Below are 22,258 nucleotides of genomic sequence, written 5' to 3'. Positions count from 1 at the left end.
TAAAATAAAAATTCTCAATTCTCTTCTTAAGGCAAATTACTCGTTATGACAGCACCATTATTCTAATAACATCCTAAACACTCCATTTCTACTGAAATGAGATTTTATCACAAATTCCGGAAAATCAATCACTCGAATAAAATAACTTTTATCATGATTAGCTTCTTCATAAAATCTTAGTTGAGGAAAGTTGTGTTTGATCTTGTTACAGAGCTTTTTTATGAACAAAATAAAGTGAAATGTCGCCTTTGCTGTTTATGGATGTTCGGCGCGATATTATTGTAAACACACGTCAATCTATAAAATTATAAAACTCAAATGACTTTGTAGCGGGTGTTGTAACCCAACATCCGGTTTACGACTTCCGGTTGCACATGCGTACATAAACAAATAATAAACGCGACAATAAAACGTATTGTTTTGCTGTGTACGTTTGTAGTGCCCCAATTGTTTTTTTTTCGCGCTTAAATTATCCAAATAAACAATTTGTAATACTTTCTGCATTGTTTTTACATCGTTCATTTCCGTATTATGTTTAAGTTATTTTAACGCAATTTTCTTGCACATAAATTTACTCTAACCCGTTGACAACTATAAGAGCATTTTATAACGGCGATTTACCCACCGCCTTCATTTTTTAAAAATTTATTCTCCATTTTTTAAAAAAACATACATTTTCTTCTACACTACCAACATATGTTTTTTTTTAATTTGCGTTACAAATAAATAATCAACGCGACAATAAAACGTATTGTTCTACTGTGTACGTTTCCAGCGTCCCAATTGTTTTTTTCGCGTTTAAATTAAAAGATATATCAAAATTTGAATTTAACTTTAAGTATTATGGTATCTGTTCAGTGCACATTTACCTATAAGTATGACAAACCACTTATAATTCGATGGATGTAAGATTGTTTTTTAAACTAAACAATTATAAATAGAACGACTCATAGAAATTTATCTATATTCTGTTTTCATTTTAATATACTTTCATAGAAATGTTTCTGTTATGTCACAAAAAACTATATTCTTTACGTCATAAGTGTCACGCTTATACATTAATTCCATAGCTTATATAACATACTGACCCAACGGGCCATGGGTAGTCTAGTATAAAATAAATAGAACCATTGGATAGCTTACAGAATTTTACTGAGTTTTTTTTACAAGGTTTCACCACTTATCAAGGTCCAAAGGCCACTCGAGGATAAGGATTAATGCGTGTTAGGTGACCAATGAGACAGCATCGCGATGATAAGTAACGGCGGACATTGAACAGAATTTGAATATTTAAAAGGACGGTTTAACAAGAACTTGTTTACATTGGACGGAAAGGAACCCTGTGGTATTGTGTTCCCCAGACCGTACTTGTATGAAAAAAACTTTTTTGTGCCAGTTTTGTTTAGTTTAAGGCAGAGAGAGAGAGAGAGAGAGAGAGAGAGAGAGAGAGAGAGAGAGAGAGAGAGAGAGAGAGAGAGAGGGGATGAAATTATTTTACAGTAGTTGTACCTAGACAAGTTTTGTGAATGTTTTACAGGCGGGGGGGGGGGCATAGAATGAAGCTCAGTCTAGCACCTGCCAAGTAATGATAAAACAGAGAAAGACTTGCATATGGATGTTTAGAGCGCATGTGTTACCAAAAAGGGACGATAAATCGATAGGCACAATGAGACAGACAAACAGACAGACAGACAGACAGAGAATAAGAATAAAAAGTGAGTGCGTGTATGTGTTTGTGTGTGTGTGTGTGTGTGTGTTTGTGTGTGTGTGTGTGTGTGTGTGTGTGTGTGTGTGTGTGTGTGTGGTCAGCCACAGGTATGTGGTGGGTGCCAGCCGATAAGGCCACCGATGGACAGATTGGCCGACTGAATTGAGGCAAGGAGGTGGGGGCTACGATTTTACTAGAAGTTTCTGCCCGACTGATTGAACTTCGCATACCAACACTCGTTGGGTGGGCAGACAAGCTATTCACACTGGATGTTTATCTTGAACGCCTGTAAAAACAGATGAATAAATAAAGCCCCTAGAAAAATAAAGACACAATACAGTGGACACATTATATATACGTTGACGTCGATAGTGGCCGGTCAAGGTTTCAACGACCTATTTGGCAGTATCGTGCATCAATATTATTAGAATATTACAGAAGACGATACTACTACTACTACTACTACTACTACTACGAGTAGTAGTAGTAGTAGTAGTAGTAGTAGGATGACTAATCCGATTCATTACTAATGGTCGTTTACTGGCAACAACGAGTGGTGTATCTTGGCGGGTGTGTGACAACAAGTCTCTCCAGATATCCAGTACTTTCCGCTTCTTTTCGATCACACTGAAAATCACTTTGTGTTCTCACAACAGCTGTTTACCATTGATTTCTCCCTGAATTCTCTGAAATTTGAGTCATTATAAATGTACTCGAATTTCTATTACTCCCCGTGACCTTTCTTGCCGTGGAGGTTTGAATGGTGCTCTCTCTCTCTCTCTCTCTCTCTCTCTCTCTCTCTTATTTCTATCCTCTCAGACCCTTCATGACCATTTTCTGTGGCAACAACGACTGGCAGTTTCATTTCCTTTGGTTTCGTGTAATTTCTTTTCTTTAGTTTTTCTAGTATTTACGTAACGTTATTCTATTTCAACTTCTAGTTGGTCTGATCATGCGAATTGACTTCCACACTCGAGATTTTTTCTTAACATTCAGCTATTTTCATCAGTGCTGTGCTTTATATGGTATCAATCTTCCCTTTCATTCCAACTTCTTGTATTTTCTTTTTTTTTAATGTTTTTGAAAATGTTCCTGACGCCGCTACAATTATTGGTATTACTATAATATTTGCTCATGTCGTATATTCAGCTTAGTTTTTTTTTTCTGTCAATTAGATCTTCACACTGTGATATGCTGGGATGATAAAATCTACTATTTGGGAGTTTTCTTTCTTTTTTTGTTAATTATTATCACACCCGGTTTCCTTGCTTGGATGAGCTTATCAATTTGAATTTCCACTTCGCAGAGGACTTTATGTTTTTCATTTTTCGATACTGATTCAGGTTTATGATTGTATCAGTTGTCTGCTGGTTGGTTTCTGTACCATTTGTGTTTGCACCGTTCTCAGTGGGCCATTTTCTTGACCCACTTATGCATGCAGTTTTGACGTGGTTTATTGTTTTGTCACTTTATCTACACAGTCTACATTTACGGTTTTCTTGTGGATTGTCGGCCCTAATTGTTTATTCTAAAATCGTTGTTTTTGCAACCGTCAGTAGCGATTCCATTTCTCTGTCGAACCGTATTTCCGTAGCAATGCACGTGTTTTCCTGCGTGATTTTTACAATAGAGTTGATTCTCTTCCCATTTTGTTTTTTCTCGCTTTTTGCTTCCCATTTTCCTACTCTCCCTATTGTTCAACCTGGTGGTATTTTTATTCATTTATTTTGTGTTACTCATTGTTCTAGTTTTGTTAGCGTATCGCGCACATCAGTTTTGCATAGAATTGGTCAGTATCATACTTAGATATAGTGCGTTGTGCAGTGTTATTAGATTATTAGTTATTTGATCCAGCTACCTACTTTTTTGTTCGGTTTATGAACAATCCAAATTATCTTACTGCCCAAGTATTCATTTAGATTTTTACTATATATAAAGAGAGAGAAAGTGTGTGTGTGTGTGTTTGTTTGTGTGTGTGTGTGACAGAGTGAGAGAGAGAGAGAGAGAGAGAGAGAGAGAGAGAGGGGGAGGGGGATGAAATTATTTACTTATTTACACTGGTTGTATCTAGACAAGTTTTTATGAATGTTTTACAGGGGAAGAGGCATAGGATAAAGCTCAGTCGAGCACCTGTCAAGTAATAATAAAGCAGAGATAGACTTGCATTCCTGTATGTGTTAACAAAGTAGAGGATAAATCGATATGCACAGTGAGACAAACAGTGAATAAATAAGAATAGAAAGTGAGTGCGTGTATGCGCGTATGTGTGTGTATGTGTGTGTGTGTGTGTGTGTATGTGTACGTCGCCAGCCACAGGTATAAGGTAGGTTCCAGCCGATAATGCCACAGATGTACACATTGGCCAACTGAGGTGAGGCAAGGGAGCGAGGCAAGATTTCATTAGAAGTTTCTACCCGGCTGATTTTTTACTGTATAATTTACTTTTTTTTATCGTATAATTTACTTTTTTTTATAGTATAATTTACTTTTTTATAGTATAATTTACTTTTTTTTATAGTATAATTTACATTTCTTATAATATAATTTACTTTTCTTTTATAGTATAATTTACTTTTTTTATAGTATAATTTACTTTTTTTTTATAGTATAATTTACTTTTAAGGAACTTTTTATTCTTTTTCGGGTATTTTCTTATAATCGTCTCTTTAATCATTATTTTTTATTATTACTCACAATGAGTTTTCACACAAGCTGTCATAAAAAAATAATTTCTGGAGAACAACCTGTGGTGTACCCTGCAATCTGAGTGACAAAAATCTCCTCAGATTTCCAGTACTACTCACCTCTTTTGATAATCTTTGTAAATTAGTTTGCGTTATCGTAATTGCCGTTTTACATTGGTTTCTCGTTGCTAGTTTCTATTGGTCTTCACTAGAATTTGGGCGGCAATAAGCCTCCCCAAAGTTCCAGTCTTCTTTGCACTCATTCAGTGGAGGTCTGGTTGATGCTTTCTCTCCTCGGTCTTACTGTTCTCCTGAACTCTCTTCGATTATTTGGTGTGACGCCAGTTTATGGTGGCACGTTTTTGAGGGAGAGGGCGGGTCGTAGATGATTATTATTATTATTATTATTATTATTATTATTATTATTATTATTATTACTACTACTACTACTACTACTACTACTACTACTACTACAGATGTAACATTTTTCTAGGACCATAACATCAGTAATGTAGTCTTTATTTTAATTTTTCTAAAGCAAATGTTTTTGTTTTAGTTAAAGCGTTTTAGAGCCTAATCTTTCACACTTTTTAAACAGATCATTGAGTGCGCTTTAAACTTTCCTACAACCAGGTTTATTTTATCTCTGAATGAAATCAAATAGAAACTATATGTAAATTACCAAACAATTATCGATTCGAAAGATTTGACCCCTCCATCTATAACCTTGATTCCCTGGAGGAGCATAGGACATCCACAACTTTGTAGATGCTTTTGTAGCGAAGAGTTTTTTTTCTTCAGGGTGGGGGTGCTGACCCCGCGCCCAATCTTCCCAGTACGGTACAATCATGTTGACACACCGGTTCTCGCCAGATCACCGAAGTTAAGCAACGTTTAGCCTGGCCATAACCAGATAGGTGACCATTTGGGAAGGTTAGGCGCTCTATGTACCTTTTGGGAAAGATTTGATCAGGTTAATCCAATTCTAATACACTCTAAAGAGTGTTTCATTCTACAAAATAACGTTTTCAATCCCAGAACTTTAGTGTGGTAATCTCTACTTTTAAACACTGTTTATCATAACAATATTTTTGGGCTACGTTACGCAAGTACCCATGGCGTAGTGCATAAAGTACTTGGTAAAATTCAGTAATATAATTACACTTTTCTGGAGGTTGAAGGTTCAATCCTCATTGTCGGCGACACTCAAAATACAATTTTGAATTACTTAAGATTGATTCCCAGTGATAGCTGACGGAACGAGAACATACTACACCCATGGATTAAATAAAGGTTCCCGTTCGAAATTCTGTGCAGATTTCGAAACAGAAAAAAAATCTGAGTTCCACCGAAAGTTTCTCGAGTTCGACAGAAAGATTTCTGATTTCGACAAACACATTGTGAAAATAACTCTGAAGATGAGAACAGTAGTCCGAAAAATCTAAATACGTATGTGTTTGGGGTCGGATCATTTGAACTTTTTACAGGTTCTATGTGTGCCTACTGCCTCGTCACTACAAATCCGTTCTCGGATGGGTATGTCAGCTAGTATTACATGGTCGCTTGTTTTCGCATAAAATGCAATAAATAAATAAAAAATATAGAAAGAAAGTGAGATATGAAAACGTGGACAAAACGTAAAATATAGCGTTGGCAAAACATATCACTGGTGATGCTTTGCGAGTTAGTGCTGTCTTTTTAATTCCTTAAAACACGTTCAGGCATGTGTCCGAACATGATAATGGAGTGAGTGGAGGTAGAACAGATCAAGAAAAAAGGAAAGAAAAGCAAGGGAAAAGAGGGAAAAGAAGAAAAGGAAGGAAAGAAATAAGAAACGAAGAAAACCAGGAAATGTTATCAAAATCACACAGCAATTGGTCAGTATATGGAACTGTAAGTCACGTGGTTTCTTCTTCCACAAGTTTGAACCTCGATCAGATATCTGGCGCCAACGATAAGACTTGAGTGGAGTGTACTGAAAGAGACGTTTTAAGCAAAAAAAAAAAAAAAAAAAAAAAAAAAAAAAAGAAAGAAAGAAAGGAAAAAGAAAAAGAAATAAACAGCATTCGTCACACGCATTTGTTAATGAAAGTCTACCTTTTTATAGTTACGGATGGCCAAAATAATCAACCATCCAGTGGTATCAGAATTTTTGTAGGAATTTTTGACACCCCTAACACGAAACTGCGAATACAATATAAAAATCTCGTAATTTCTCTGTTAAAAGTGGGTTATTTATTTTCTTTATGGATTATACTTCCAAAATAAACTATTACAGTTGTTTTAAAAGTAATAAAAATATTTTTATTTTTTTTTAAAACAGTAATGAATTTTCCGAACTCAATATTTTTCAATTTTTAAACTCAATATTTTTAAATTTTAAAAATCTATCAAAATTTTTCTATTGATTCTATTTTTACGATATTTTCAGGGTCAATGTGAAATTTTATGTTCTTTCCAATAAACCGAATATAATATTTTAGACAAACGTTTTTTTTAAATTCACGCCCCCCCATTTTCACGCCCCCCCATTTTCACGCCCCCCCATTTTCAACTTTCTCTTAAAAAGTAAATAATTAATTTATGTTTAATAGTTTTATATATCACAAATTGAAGAGAAAAGGTCAATAAATAATATATTCAAATTTAAAACAAAAAAAAAATCAGTTTTTTAGAAATTTACCTGTAAAGTCCGAAGTTTAAAACCTTATTTTATAAGAACACATTTTTTCTTTTTGTCTTTTTTTTTTTTTTTAATGAAACCTTGGTCATTGCTCCTTTAATTGAAAAAAAAATTAGGGCTTGAATTACATTTTTCGAGGAGTTATAAGCTTAGAAAGATAGGGGGTCGAATAATTTACGCCTCTCATTTTGAAATGTCTATTAAAAAGTAAATAATTAATTTATGTTTAATAGTTTTATATATCACAAATTGAAGAGAAAAGGTCAATAAATAATATATTCAAATTTAAAACAAAAAAAAAAAAATCAGTTTTTTAGAAATTTACCTGTAAAGTCCGAAGTTTAAAACCTTTTTAAAAAAAAAAACACATTGTTTTGTTTTGTTTTTTTTTTAAAATAAAACCTTGGTCCTTACTCCTTTAATTGAAAAAAAAAATTAGGGCTTGAATTACATTTTTCGAGGAGTTATAAGCTTGGAAAGATGGGGTGGAATTATTCACTATTTTCACGAAATTTCTGACACTGCTAACCATCCACCCCCATCGTTCCGGAATACAAGCATAGTCTCATAATAATCTCACAAACATAGATTCATGATAGTCATATTGTTGTAGTTAAGAATGGCCAAAATAATCTATAATATTTCTGGTTATCCTCAAGTTCGACATGGTTTTGTTTTCCGGTTGCTACTGACTGTTCTACTTCATGATCAATGCCCTGGAAAAGTTTTTCTTAATAATGTTTACCAATTTTAAAATATTATGTTATTCTGAAAAACAGCCAAGTTCGTTTGTCTATTTTAAAACTCTTAAACATTAAGCAGAAGGTACTTTTTCGGAGCATTTATCATGAAGTAGAACGGTCAGCAGAAACCGGAAGTACAAAAAAAACAAAAAAACAAAAAAAACAAACAAACAAAAACAAGCAAACAAACAAAAATACCCAGAACTTCGGGGGGGGGGGGGGATAATCACATTTCCTAACGTCTTTTGAGCACTTGCCCAGTCTAATAATAATGCTTACCATCAGTTGCAACAATAGAATAAAAGTAGAATATAAAATATGGATGTAAATAAGTAACAATAAGACAGACGTATGTATATGTGTCAGGCAGAAAAACAGAAATAAACAAAAACAAAAATAATTACTTGTGAGACCAGCTGCAAAAAAAGGGAAGAGAAGAAAAACGGTGCGAAAAGGAATGAGTGAAGAAGACTATGATTTAAAATATCTACACATATATCTTTCTTATTGCTGGATTATTATTACTGTTGTTGTTGTTGTTAGTAGTAGTAGTAGTAGTAGTAGTACTCATACAGGTCATGATCAGAGATTACTCACTGACAAAAGCCGGTGGTATTCCCTGGAGTCTGTGTGGAAACAATTCTGCCCAGATTTCCAGTACTCTCCACCTCTTTCATTGCATCATCGCAAAAATCGGTTGCTGTTGACCTATCGCTGGCAACTGCTGTTGGTCTTCGTTTGAATTTGAATGGCAGTAACCAACTCTTAGGTTTCAGTCCTCTTCACTCCGTAACAGTAGAACATTTGTTAGTGCTTTCCCTCTTCAGTTTTTTACCATTCTCCTTGACTCCTCGACTATTTGGTGTGATACCAGTTCATGGTGACTATAATTTTTTGGTTTGGGAGTGGGGTACTCGATTTCCAAATTTTCGGTTGTAGTTTTCTTGGTTGTATTTTTTTTTTATTGTTTTACTTCTGTTGCAGTTTCTATATGTCTGATTAGCATATGTCGCTCATGTGTTTCCGCATTTGAGGGTTTTCTTCAAGATCTCAGCTGTTATCGTCCGTTGCATAATCTCAGTTTTCCTCTCGATTCCGATTTATTTTAGTCTTGTTTTCAAATTCTTTGGGACTGCTCCTACAATTATTGGTTGTTATATTGATTTTCTTCATATTCCACATTCCTTTCAGTTCTCTGGCAAGTTCCGCATATTTGATTCGTTTTTGTTTGTTTGTCTCTTTAGTTTTCATCTTGTGGTCTGTTGGAACGACAATATCAACATTTGGCTGTTTCTTTCCTTCTTGTTAATTATTATGACGTCTGGTCTTCTTGATTGAATGAGTTTATCTGCTTGTATCTATTTGTCTCTGTTGTTTATTCCTGCGGTGATCAATCTTTCGGTTTTCTCACTTATGTACTTTTCATACCTCTGCTTATGCCGTCTACACAGTTTTCTACGTTCATTAGTCCAATTTCCCCTTCGTTTCTTTTCAGATGTAATACATTGTGCATTGTCATTAGTTTCCCCGTCTTCTGATCAAGGAGCTTAAGTTCTTCTTTAGTTAAGCCTATGAATGGTCCAGAGTACTTTATTAGCGATACTGCCCAAGTGTCTATTCCTTTAATTAGATTTCTACGATATAGTTTTGTTTCTAATAAGTTTCTTTATTCTTCTCATGTACTCTTTTCAGATCTTATCTTTCATTTCTGTAGATTAGATCTGGTACCCCTAGATATTTGTAAATGTCATGTTCACCAAGTGTCTCTTGGTTGTTCAATTCCATACCCTCTGATGTCTCTAGTATTTCCTAGTTTCTAGTAGTGCACACTTTTCTAATCCAAATTCCATTCCATTGTGCTGACTGAATGGTCTGGTCGTGTTCATCAGCTTTTCTAGTTCTTTGTTTTTGCAAACAGCTTCAAATCATCCGTATACGTGAGATGGTTTATTCAGTGTTTTGCGCCTGTAAACTTGTATCCGGTATCGCAAGTAAGTAGGTGAGTGGATCATGGCTATGATAAACAGTAGTGGCGATAGTGAGTTTTCTTTGAAGATGCGTATTATTATTATTATTATTATTATTATTATTATTATTATTATTATTATTATTATTATTATTATTATTATTATTGTTGTTGTTGTTATCATTATTATTACTGTTGTTATTATTATTGTTGTTATTATTATTGTTGTTGTTACCATTATTCTTATTATTATTGTTGTTATTATTATTGTTGTTATTATTATCATCATTATCATTATTATTATTATTATTGTTATTATTATTGTTGTTATTATTATCATTATTATTATTCTTGTGATTATTATTATGGTTGTTGTTGATATTATCATTATTATTATCATTATTATTATTATTGTTATTATTATTATTGTTATTATTATCAGATTTATTATTATTGTTGTTATAATAATAATAATAATAATAATAATAATTATTATTATTATTACTATTATTATAACCTTCATTTTTATTTCGTTATTATTATTAATATTATTATTATTATTATTGTTGTTGTTATTATTATTATATATTTGTGTTATCGTTTTTTATTATGGAATAACTTAAAATCAATTATTTCTGAACAACTTTTGAAAGATAAAGCCCTAAATTTTATAGAATTAAAAATAAATATAGCGGTGAAGGTTAAAATATTTTATGTACAAAAACAGTTTTTCATGAAACTATTTTAGTTAAAACAATGTTATAATAAAAATAATTTATTTAGAAAAAGGAACTGTCATTTAATATATATATATATATATATATATATATATATATATATATATATATTAGATTTAATGTTTTTTTAAAAATATTTTATGTACAAAACCAGTTTCGTTTCGCTAATAACGTGTCGCCAAATTTAAGGTTTTATAACAGATATGCATCTTGGCTTTTTTTTACATGTAATAGCAAATAGTAGTAATAATATTTTAATTAACGAAGACATTAGCATCTCTCGCTCTCAATAAACAAATGTAAAAAAAAAATAAACAAAGAAAAAAACAAATAACTGCTCAATTTCTGTCCTGCCGGCCGATAGATTTGTGTTATCGTTTTTTATTACAGAATAACTTAAATCAATTATTTCTTAACAACTTTTTAAAGATAAAACCCTAAATGTTATAGAATTAAAAATAAATATAGCGGTGAGAACACGCGAATCGAATGCTGCCTGAAGTGTTCGTAAGTGTGTATTCTGTAATTAATGTATATAATCCGGAATTAAATCTCAACCAATCAAATTTTGTGGAAATCGTGACACACAAAAGAACACACACACACACACTGTCATATTAATATATAGATTATTGTTATTATTAATATTGTTATTATTATTTTTTATATTATTATTATAATCATCATCATTATTATTGTTAATATTAATATTATTATTATTTTTATTATTATTACTACACTCCACTTTTTTCAATAACCATTGCAGTTAAATTTGCATTACCGTAACAGGTGCTTACCATTGATTTTTTCGTTGGTAGCGACCATTGGTCGTCACTAGAATTTGGGTGGCAATAAGCCTACTCAAAGTCCCAGTCCTCTTTGCACTTATCCAGTCTGACTAGCGCTTTTTCTTCTCGGTCTTTCCATCCTCCTTGACCCTCCTCGATTATTTGGTGTGGCGTCAATTTATGGTGACACACACACAAGAGAAAAAAGAGAATAAGAGGAAAGCAAGAGCACAGGAGGAGTTAACTTACAGTTTCAGTTATCATGATTCCATATGATATTCCTTTGTGTATGTTCAGCTTGTGCTCGTAGCTCATGTGTGTTAGTCTTCGCATTCAATTGTTTTCCTTAATATATCAGCCGTTTTCATTATTGCTATCCGTTGTATTTTCTCAGCCATCTCCCTGATTCCAATTTCTCCCATTTTTTCCATGTTTTTCGGTATTGTTTCCAGTGCTCCTCCTCCTCCTCCTCCTCCTCCTCCTCCTCCTCCTCCTCCTCCTCCTCATCATCATCATCATCATCATCATCATCATCATCATCATCATCATCCCCCTCCTCCTCCTCCTTCTCATTATTATTATTATTATTATTATTATTATTATTATTATTATTAATGTTGTTGTTATTGTTGTCATTATTATTATTATTGTTATTATCATTGTTGTTGTTATTCTTAGCGGGACCTGTGGAAATTCCACAAGGGCTTCATTCATATGTAATATATATAGATGTTGCCATTCTGTAGATGTTCAGCGTAAATGGAGACGCTCTGATATTATAGCTCTTTTGTTAAAATTTTAAAAGTATTTATCTAAGCTAGCAGGGACGCCCAGCGTAGCCTGGTTGTAAAGTATGCTTAAATATATTATCTTAAATTTTGCAGATTTCGTATATATTATATTATAGACTTAATGTTCTATCGATTTTTATATATTATGAAGTTGCGATTTCAAAAGTAAAAAGAAATATCCATATGACTTCAGTGCATCAGCTTGAATCGAAACCAAAACTTATATATATATATATATATATATATATATATATATATGTTGTTGTGTCTGTATCAATAACAACACGAACGCAGAAAGTAAAGGTAAAACAAATATATTAAGACGAAAAGATAATACATATTTACAAAGGTGCAGTTGTACTGCAGTTGGAAAATTATCCGGCAGAGTTCGTGTTAAAGTCTTTCATGGAGCAACCGGCATATGCGTCTTGCCTCTCCGGCGTTCGAACACAGCTCCCTGGTCTTGCTGACTTGATACCTTTATCTATATCTTTTCACCCACGTATGCTAATTAGTGGGCGTCTCCACAACACACACACACACACACACACACACACACACACACACACACATATATATGTGTGTATGTGTGTGTGTATATGGTTTTGGTTTTGGTTTCGATTATAGCCGAAGGAACTCAAGTTATATATATATATATATATATATATATATATATATATATATATATATATATATAACTTGAGTTCCTTATGAAGAATTGTTGATAAAATTATTTATAAAAAAATCGCTATAATCGAAATCGAAACCAAAACTTATGAAGAATTCTTAGTAAAATTATTTATTACAAGAAATGAAGTCCATAAAAATTAAACGACAGTCACTCGGATGTAAACGTGACACACAGAATAAATAACACACACACACACACACACACACACACACACACACACACACTATCGTATTACTATAAAGATTATTTGAATTCCTCACACAGGCTATCATCAGATATTACTCACTGACAACAACAAATTTTGTTCCCTGGAGTCTGGGTAACAACAAGTCTTCCCGGATTTCTAGTACTCTCCACCTCTTTTGATAACTTTTGTAAATTAATTTACATAATCGTAACAGCCACTTGCCATTTACTTCTCCCTGGCAATGACCATTGATCTTGAATTTGGGTGGCAATAAGCTTCACTAAGGTTCAAGTCCTCTCCACACTCCTCGAGTGGAGGCCTGATTAATGCTCTATCATTGTTATTATTATTATTGGCTCTCAAGGAGCTTTCACAGAGGTTATCAAAGATCTCATTGAATACAGCTTGTGGCGTTCCTTGGAAGCTGAGTGACAACAAGTCTCCCCAGATTTTCCAGTACGCTCCTCCTCTTTTGATACTATTTGCAAATAAATTTTCATTATCGTAACAGCTGCTTGCCACTGATTTCTCGTTGGCAGTGGCCATTGGTCTTTACTGGAATTTGAGTGGCAATAAGCCTCCTCAAGGTCTCAGTTCTCTTCGCACTTATACAGTAGAGGTCTGGTCAGTGCTTTCTCCTCGGTCTTTTCTTCCTCCTTGACTATTTGGCAATTGGTTTCACTCTTTTGTTTGGAGGGTTTCATGTAGCGCTTCATATTTTGTCTCTGTGGCAATTTGTCTGGTCTATGCTTTTGGTTCATGTGTGTTAGTCTACATATTCAAGAGTTTTTCTTAATATTTCAACTGTTTTCATTATTGTTGTCCGTTGCATTTTTCCAGTCATTCCTCTGATTTCAATTTCTCACATTCTTTTTTCAAAGTTTTTCGGGATTGTTCCTAGTGCTCCTACTATTATAAGATTGATTTTATCCTGATAGGCGGATCATAACAAATGGCCATAGGTTATAAGCATCTTCTGTTGTTAGACCTCCAATACTTTCTGCAAGATGCTAGCGGTTCTAAACGAGGAGGTCTTCTGAAGCACTCTGGCATTTTCTCAATCCACTTCTTAAATTCTTTTGTCATTTTCCCAAGCGTTCCCATCACAACAGGTACAACTTCGATCTTCCATTGTTTCATACTGCTTTCCAAGAAATCTCACACATTCACCGCCATTCTAAATATTTCTATACGTTCCTTAATCCGGCTGCGTTGGACGAGATTATATGCTTTGCAGTAATCTATCCATGATATGAATAAAGATTTGGGAGTTTTGTTTTACAATTCCGAAGTATTGTCTTATCAATAAGTAATTGATTTTTGCTGCCTCTACTTACTTTGCCTATATTACTTTGGTTCCTCGGCTAAGATCTTTTGCTGTTCCAGATATTACCAAAATGCCTGTCTAAGTTTTTCACATGGATGGAAGGCAGGTAATCGATCACGGTGTCCTTTGATGTATCATTTTGGCAGAGCAATGTTCGTCCATGCGTGTTCCAGCCAGAAATTACATCTCTTGTCAAAATTCCTTCAATTTGAGGCGCAATCCTTTCATGCAAGTTGATAAGGGCTTTTTTATTCTTTAAATGCAATATCAGTGAACATCGTCTGGTCGGTGAGCTTTCCAAGTAGGAATTTTCTTACATTGTTTGTTAACTTTCTCCTTGTTAACTTTCAAAACATCTTGAGTTTGCTAAAACTTACTTTCGTTTTCATTCTTCAAATCATTTCGATTTTATTTACTAGGAGTAGTCACACAGGCACCATCAAAGATTCCTCTTTCAGAAGAACTTGCGGTATTATTTGAAGTCTGAGTAACAACAAGTCTTCCCAGATTTCCAATCACAACAGCAGCCGCTTACTATTGATTTCTTACTGGAATTTAGGTGGCAGTAAGCCTTCCCAAGGTCCCAGTCTTCTTTGCACTCATCCAGTGAAGGTCTGGTTAGTGCTTTCTCTCCTCGGTCTTTCCATCCTCCTTGACTCTCCTCGATTATTTGGTATAGCATCAGTTTATAGTAGCACGCATACACACACACAAGGGGGAAGGGGAAGGGAAGGCAGGGGTACAGGTAGGTTAATTTATAATTATACATTTTCAGTTTTCATGGTTCCATGTGATATGGTTTTGTGTTTTATCTTTGTAGCAATTTCTACATGTTTGGCATGTGCCTGTAACTCATATGTGTTAGTTTCCAAATTCAAAAGATGTCCTTAATATTTCAGCCGTTTTCATTATTGTTATATGTTGCATTTTCTCAACCATACCTCTGATTCCAATCTTTCCCAGTTTTTCAGTATTGTTCCTAGTGCTCCTACTATTATTGACTTTCTTCATCTTCCATATCCTAGTCGGAGAAGATTACTTCAAATGGGACTACCGTTTCATGTGTGTACTACGAATAAACGTGTCCATATGAAAAAGTCTGGAAACTTATTTAAGGCACCTCGTTGATGCGGACATTTTGGTACAGAGGATTGATGATGTCTCTCTCACACTAATATTTATAGAAAGTTTTAGAATGTGTTTACTTTTGTTTTATTTTACTTTAAGTACTCGTGAACCAGTGCACTCCCTCGGCAGTCGCCAAAGTATGAACGACGACGACACAGCCTGTACGAGAAGAGAAGTTGAAAGAAAAGAAATCCACGACACAAAACGTTAGATTTGGCGATCTTTATCGAATGGGACAACGCGTGGTCTTACAATATAAATAAAACGGTTTGTAAACCAAAGTGACCGAGATTTTCTCATTTTATGACCGGTAAAACACCAGAAAAATCTTAAACCTGCGAAATGCGTAGTTTTGATGAGTGTCAAAAGCATATTATTAACCACATAGCAAATGTATAAAATACAGAGAAAACGAAAGCGAACTTCAAGCTATACCGAATAGAGCTAGACACCTTGTCCGCCATTGCAGGACATGTTTGCGCGCTAAAATTATAATTTCTTTTCCCTTCATTTATGTTTTTATTAAGATAACACGATTCTGTTTGAATGGCTACGAGCAACAAAGACTCAGATTTCAGAATCTTTGAAATGTTTCAAATTCTCTGCATATTCGTAGTTTATTTCACATCGTCAGCACAGGATAAGAGCTGAGAATCAAAATGTAATCCAATGTATCCACTGTGAAGGGTCACAGCTTTTATTGTAAAGACGTCCATTGCTACATTAATAAATATATAATACTAGTACATATACACTCTCCATCCCCAATTGCACATTATTGTTAGTTGTTAAAATATATCTTATAAATAAAGTAAAATCACTCGATTTACTGATTCTTTGACTTTTTAATACAAAGTTCAAACTTTGTTCCATTTTAACTCTAATACTTAATTGTGTTACGATTATGTTTATAATGGATTGCACTATTTTCATAGTTATTTCTACTGACAATTTTATTAAACATTTTTGTCACAGTCTCTCCTCTGATATCGCTCATTAAAAGCAGAATTTATTTAATAAATCTTTGTATGTACATTCGCCATTTTGAATTGTTACTTAGAAGAATAATACTGAAAGTGATTTTTAAATGTAAAAACTTAATCCCTTTTATTCAATACAAACATTAAAGTCTATATAGTGTAAAGTTTTTATTGCATTTATTCCCAAACAAAACAAACAAACACCGATGCTACAATTTGCTTAATGCTAACCACGTTATTTGTTGGTGTCTTTATAAATATTAATAATAATTGTAGATATATCTATATATTAATAGGATAGCGTGTGTTATTTATTTTGTGTGTCACGCTTACATCCGAGTGACTGTCATTTAATTGTTATGGACTTTAATTTCTTGTAATAAATAATTTTACCAAGACTTCTTCATAAGTTTTGGTTTCGGTTTCGATTATAGCTGATGGCACTATAGTAATCTATGTTTTTTATTTGTATATAATTTTATCAAGAATTCTTTATAAGTTTTGGTTTCGGTTATAACTGAAGGAAGTCAATATATATATATATATATATATATATATATATATATATATATATATATATATATATATATATATATATTAAAATAAGAAACAGACACTCTTCATTTATTTTTTCCCCGAAAGTTCTGTTTCGGTCGTCATTTTGAATTTTAAATTCTGCTATTGTTTTATCCAAATGTATAATAAGTTAATATGTATTTTTATTAATACACTAATTTATCGCAACCACTTTGTTCTGGCAGGTTGAGGGTGCAAGCTTGATAGCTTGCTTAGCTGCTGTTTCCGACTGGTAGTACAGAGGCCCTAACTCTTAGATAGAGCTAAAAGCCACCAGCATTTGTATAATATTATCTGTAGTGCCATGTCACTCTCAACCACTTTTAAATCTCTGTTATTATAGCCAATCTATGCCTCTACATCCAATATCAATTCCAAAAGCATTTGCCAGAGTGTACAGAATATCTATTCTTACAAATTTTGATAGTCTGCAAATTTCATTTCATCACCAAATTCCAGATTTTATCCATTATTTTTATTATTATTGATCATAAAGAATAGACAAAAAACATAAAGAATTAAAATTATTTAAATGTTTCATTTATTTGTATGTTTTTCTTTGTTTTTTTTCGTTATTTATATTTTTTGTGTGCATTCTCCAACAGATTTGCTAAGCTCAGTCATTTAACCTGTATTTTCACACAGTTCTCACCATATCAGTTGATGGCTTTGCTACTACCCTTTAAAATTATTGCAAGGTGCAAAGACATGTCAGTAGCCACTTTCACATCGCCGCAATGTTGTATCAATGTGCCCGTTTTACAAGTATTTTAATGGAATATGCTCTCACAAACGTGTAACACTTGTGTCACTCAGACCCCCGACTAACCCGACAAACAGCAAACTCTTACCCCTTCATTGTAAAGATCCCTTAATGCCGAAAACGTTCTACTCTAATAGTTTGTTTTCTCGAACTGTTAAACTTTGGAATTTCCTCTTTGACTGTACTGGCATGCAGAAATTCAATTCTCGCTGCTCAACTCCCTACATAGTGTCCGTGGTTCCAAATTACGTCTAAGTGGCACTGTGCATGTTTAGGGTGAATAAACAGTAAAAAATAAATTATGGACCCTTTCGTTTGCTGAGTACGTATACTAGTTGATAAGCAAATAAGACATATAAATCAACATCAGCAAGTGTTGGAGTTGTCCAAGTGCATAATTTTAATGCTATTAAGTATGCCTAAGTGAATGCTTAAAACAAGGCATGTTCTTGTCAGTTTTTTCAACCTAAAAAAAAAAAGAAACGTTTTCTGTGAATCAGTTAAAAGCAACAGTTTCTCCATTAAAAAATAAACGCAATCGTGAAAGTTGGGACTTAATGGTTCTAATGGCGGTGGCGGCGGTGTGGAAGTAAGGAGAAACACGTAAACGATGCACAAGATAAGAAGTCGAGTGAATCCGCGTTCCAGACAGAATGTTGATGATGTACGAGGTATCAAGTTAAAGCCTGGATCGGCCAACACAAATTCGACTTAGTCTAATGGGATGGAGGTGGGGGGGGGGGCTCTCATTTTGATTTCGTTTCTATGTTTTTATTTCGTTTTGAAAGGGGGTGGAATTAAGAAAATATACGAGATTCTTTAAGTGCCATCATTTCGCGGTTTGAACCATGTAGGAAAGCTTATTCCATCTTTTATATCGCCCATAGATTTTATATGCTTCTGTTCATCCATATCAAATTTTATCACTTTGCTCCTTTGATATCTAATTTAGCGACAATGGTTTTCCCACATCGTTCTTTTGTAACCATCCTCCTCCTCCTCCTCCTCCTCCTCCTCCTTCTTCTTCTTCTTCTTCTTCTTCTTCTTCTTCTTCTTCTTCTTCTTCTCTCTATGTATGTGATATACCATAAAACAAAAGCAACCAACCAACCTCTATGTATGTATGTATGTATGTATGTATGTATGTATGTGATTATAAAAAGGGGATAAAAATTCGACGATATGGTTTTAAAAATGAAGGTGGAAAGACCTAGAAGTTCGACGTTTCAATTGTTTTATGCAAGCTTTTTCAAAAGCAACAAATGGTCAATGATGAGAAGGCCAGTTATATATATATATATATATATATATATATATATATATATATATATATATATATATATATATGTAGGTATATATATATATATATATATATATATATATATATATATATATATATATATATACTATAGGTACCTCCAACGCGCGTCACAGTTTTTACCCCTCCCGTATGTAAGACGATGTAACTGTAATTAATTTATTATTATAATCCTAACTTTTTTTTACTATTTAAAAGAAGAAGCTTCAAATAAACTGCTAATATTTAAAAAAAAAAAATTTTTGCAGCTTACAAAAATAATGAAAATGCGAGACAAAAATCGTGTTTACATTATCGACGCATTAAAACAACGTTCCTATGTAGTAACGTGTTTTAAGCCGTTGACACATCTATGTTTTAAAAATCTAAATAATAGTCATATTTACCTGAAATTTTCGATATTTATTAATTATGAAATAAACTTACATATTAAAAGTAGGTTTCGTTAAATATATTAGAGGATTGTTTCTTTTTAGGTGTTCTCCCCCCCCCTTATTTCATGTTACGAAAACTGAAAAAAATAAATGTTGGTCGATAAAAATTTTAACATTTTTTAAAGCTGGAAAAATCAAATAAATAAAAAATAGTTATATTTATATATATATAAAATCCCATCATTTTTTTCATTTACCTGGAAGTTGTAAATAAAATTGGACATAAAATCATTAATATTATGTTTAAAAAAATAAAATGCACAATTTTTCTTGATTTTTTTTCTCGGTAACATAATTATTTGAATTACAAAAAAAAAACAAAAAAAAAAAAACGAATTCTAAAAAATAATTATTTTTAAAAAGCTTTAAATGATATTAAATTCAAATATTACGCGATATGAAATTTCAACCGATTTTTTTTATATAACAGGTTTCCAATATAAAAAAAATATATCATATAATATAATATATGACTCTTGAGATAATAAAAATTGCAAAAGAAAAATCGACCCCCCCCCCAAAAAAAAACAAATTCTATGACAGAGGTTAAAATCAAAATTTGCGCTTTTTTTCTAAAATATACGGAAGCCTGAAAGGACAAGCATTTGTAAATACATGTATCAACAGAACAGGTTAAAATTAATTTTATCGTCTGTCTAGTTCGTTATTAAAAATCTATTTGCGTTACAAAATATACGATTAATAAATACATAAATGTTCAACTATCAAATTTTTTTTTAAATCAATATAATATAAATTTTATAGTGCTAATGCTCTTCCATAGAAATTACAACAAACACACGAACTGATGACGTAGTGTTTTTTGTTAAGATTGATGACGTAGTAGACAACAGTTTGGAGGTACCTAATATACTAAGAGAGGAGAGAGCAACATGTTTATTTTTTATGTACATTCGGAAATTATATACATATATACGATTTGCGAATACTACAAAAAAAAAAAAAATGAACGCATTATATATGCGTTCAGAAGTACTTTCTAGACTTATCTGGCATCTAAATTATTTTCGTGAATAATGGTTTTTGATAAGTGAGAAGAAATATGAAAAAGCCTTTTCTTTGTTTAGTTATATTGATAGAGTGGAAAATGAGAGCGAATTTAATCAAACGATATACTTATCTGTTGTATATAGTTTTAACAGATTCTCAAAGTCAAAGTGGCGATCATGCTTCATAATGTGAGAGGAAATGGCGTAACTTGTTTTTATATCTTGCGCTCGTATGCTTCCCTTTCAAGATTACATTGGGTTTTGCCTATGTCTATTTTACAAAAATTAAGACAGAGCATGGAGATATACACAGTCCTTGACCTTGGATTAAGTGTTAGATTTAGATTTCTGGCTTATATCAATGATTGCTGAGGTAGTCATTTGCGATATTTCGATGTCTATTCAATTTATCTTTGTATAGATGAGGTTGTTATTCAGTAAGTAAGAATACATTTCTATTAAGTATCGGGTTAATTTCCGGGGCGGTCTTGATTATGTTTGAAGTAAATTTGGAGAAATTTTCCTTTTGAGTTTAGTATAAGATATAGATGATATTGTAATATAGTATATATATTTAGTATAAGATAAAGATGATATTGTAATATAGTATATAATTAGTATAAGATATAGATGATATTGTAATATAGTATATATATATATATATAGTATAAGATAAAGATGATATTGTAATATAGTATATATAATTAGTATAAGATATAGATGATATTGTAATATAGTATATATAATTAGTATAAGATATAGATGATATTGTAATATAGTATATATAATTAGTATAAGATATAGATGATATTGTAATATAGTATATATATTTAGTATAAGATAAAGATGATATTGTAATATAGTATATATATTTAGTATAAGATATAGATGATATTGTAATATAGTATATATAATTAGTATAAGATATAGATGATATTGTAATATAGTATATATAATTAGTATAAGATATAGATGATATTGTAATATAGTATATATATTTAGTATAAGATATAGATGATATTGTAATATAGTATATATATTTAGTATAAGATAAAGATGATATTGTAATATAGTATATATAATTAGTATAAGATAAAGATGATATTGTAATATAGTATATATATTTAGTATAAGATAAAGATGATATTGTAATATAGTATATATATTTAGTATAAGATAAAGATGATATTGTAATATAGTATATATAGTTAGTATAAGATAAAGATGATAATGTAATATAGTATATATATTTAGTATAAGATAAAGATGATATTGTAATATAGTATATAATTAGTATAAGATAAAGAGGATATTGTAATATAGTATATATATATATAGTATAAGATAAAGATGATATTGTAATATAGTATATATATTTAGTATAAGATAAAGATGATATTGTAATATAATATATATAATTAGTATGAGATAAAGATGATATTGTAATATAGTATATATATTTAGTATAAGATATAGATGATATTGTAATATAGTATATATAATTAGTATAAGATAAAGATGATATTGTAATATAGTATATATAATTAGTATAAGATATAGATGATATTGTAATATAGTATATATATTTAGTATAAGATAGAGATGATATTGTAATATAGTATATATATTTAGTATAAGATAAAGATGATATTGTAATATAGTATATATAATTAGTATAAGATAAAGATGATATTGTAATATAGTATATATATTTAGTATAAGATAAAGATGATATTGTAATATA

This window comes from Euprymna scolopes, chromosome 12 (genome assembly GCF_053919585.1).
Source record: "Euprymna scolopes isolate OS-2025 chromosome 12, ASM5391958v1, whole genome shotgun sequence".
Lineage (NCBI taxonomy): Eukaryota > Metazoa > Mollusca > Cephalopoda > Sepiida > Sepiolidae > Euprymna > Euprymna scolopes.
The sequence above is the reverse complement of the archived record's forward strand: the minus strand, read 5'-3'. Positions refer to the sequence as shown.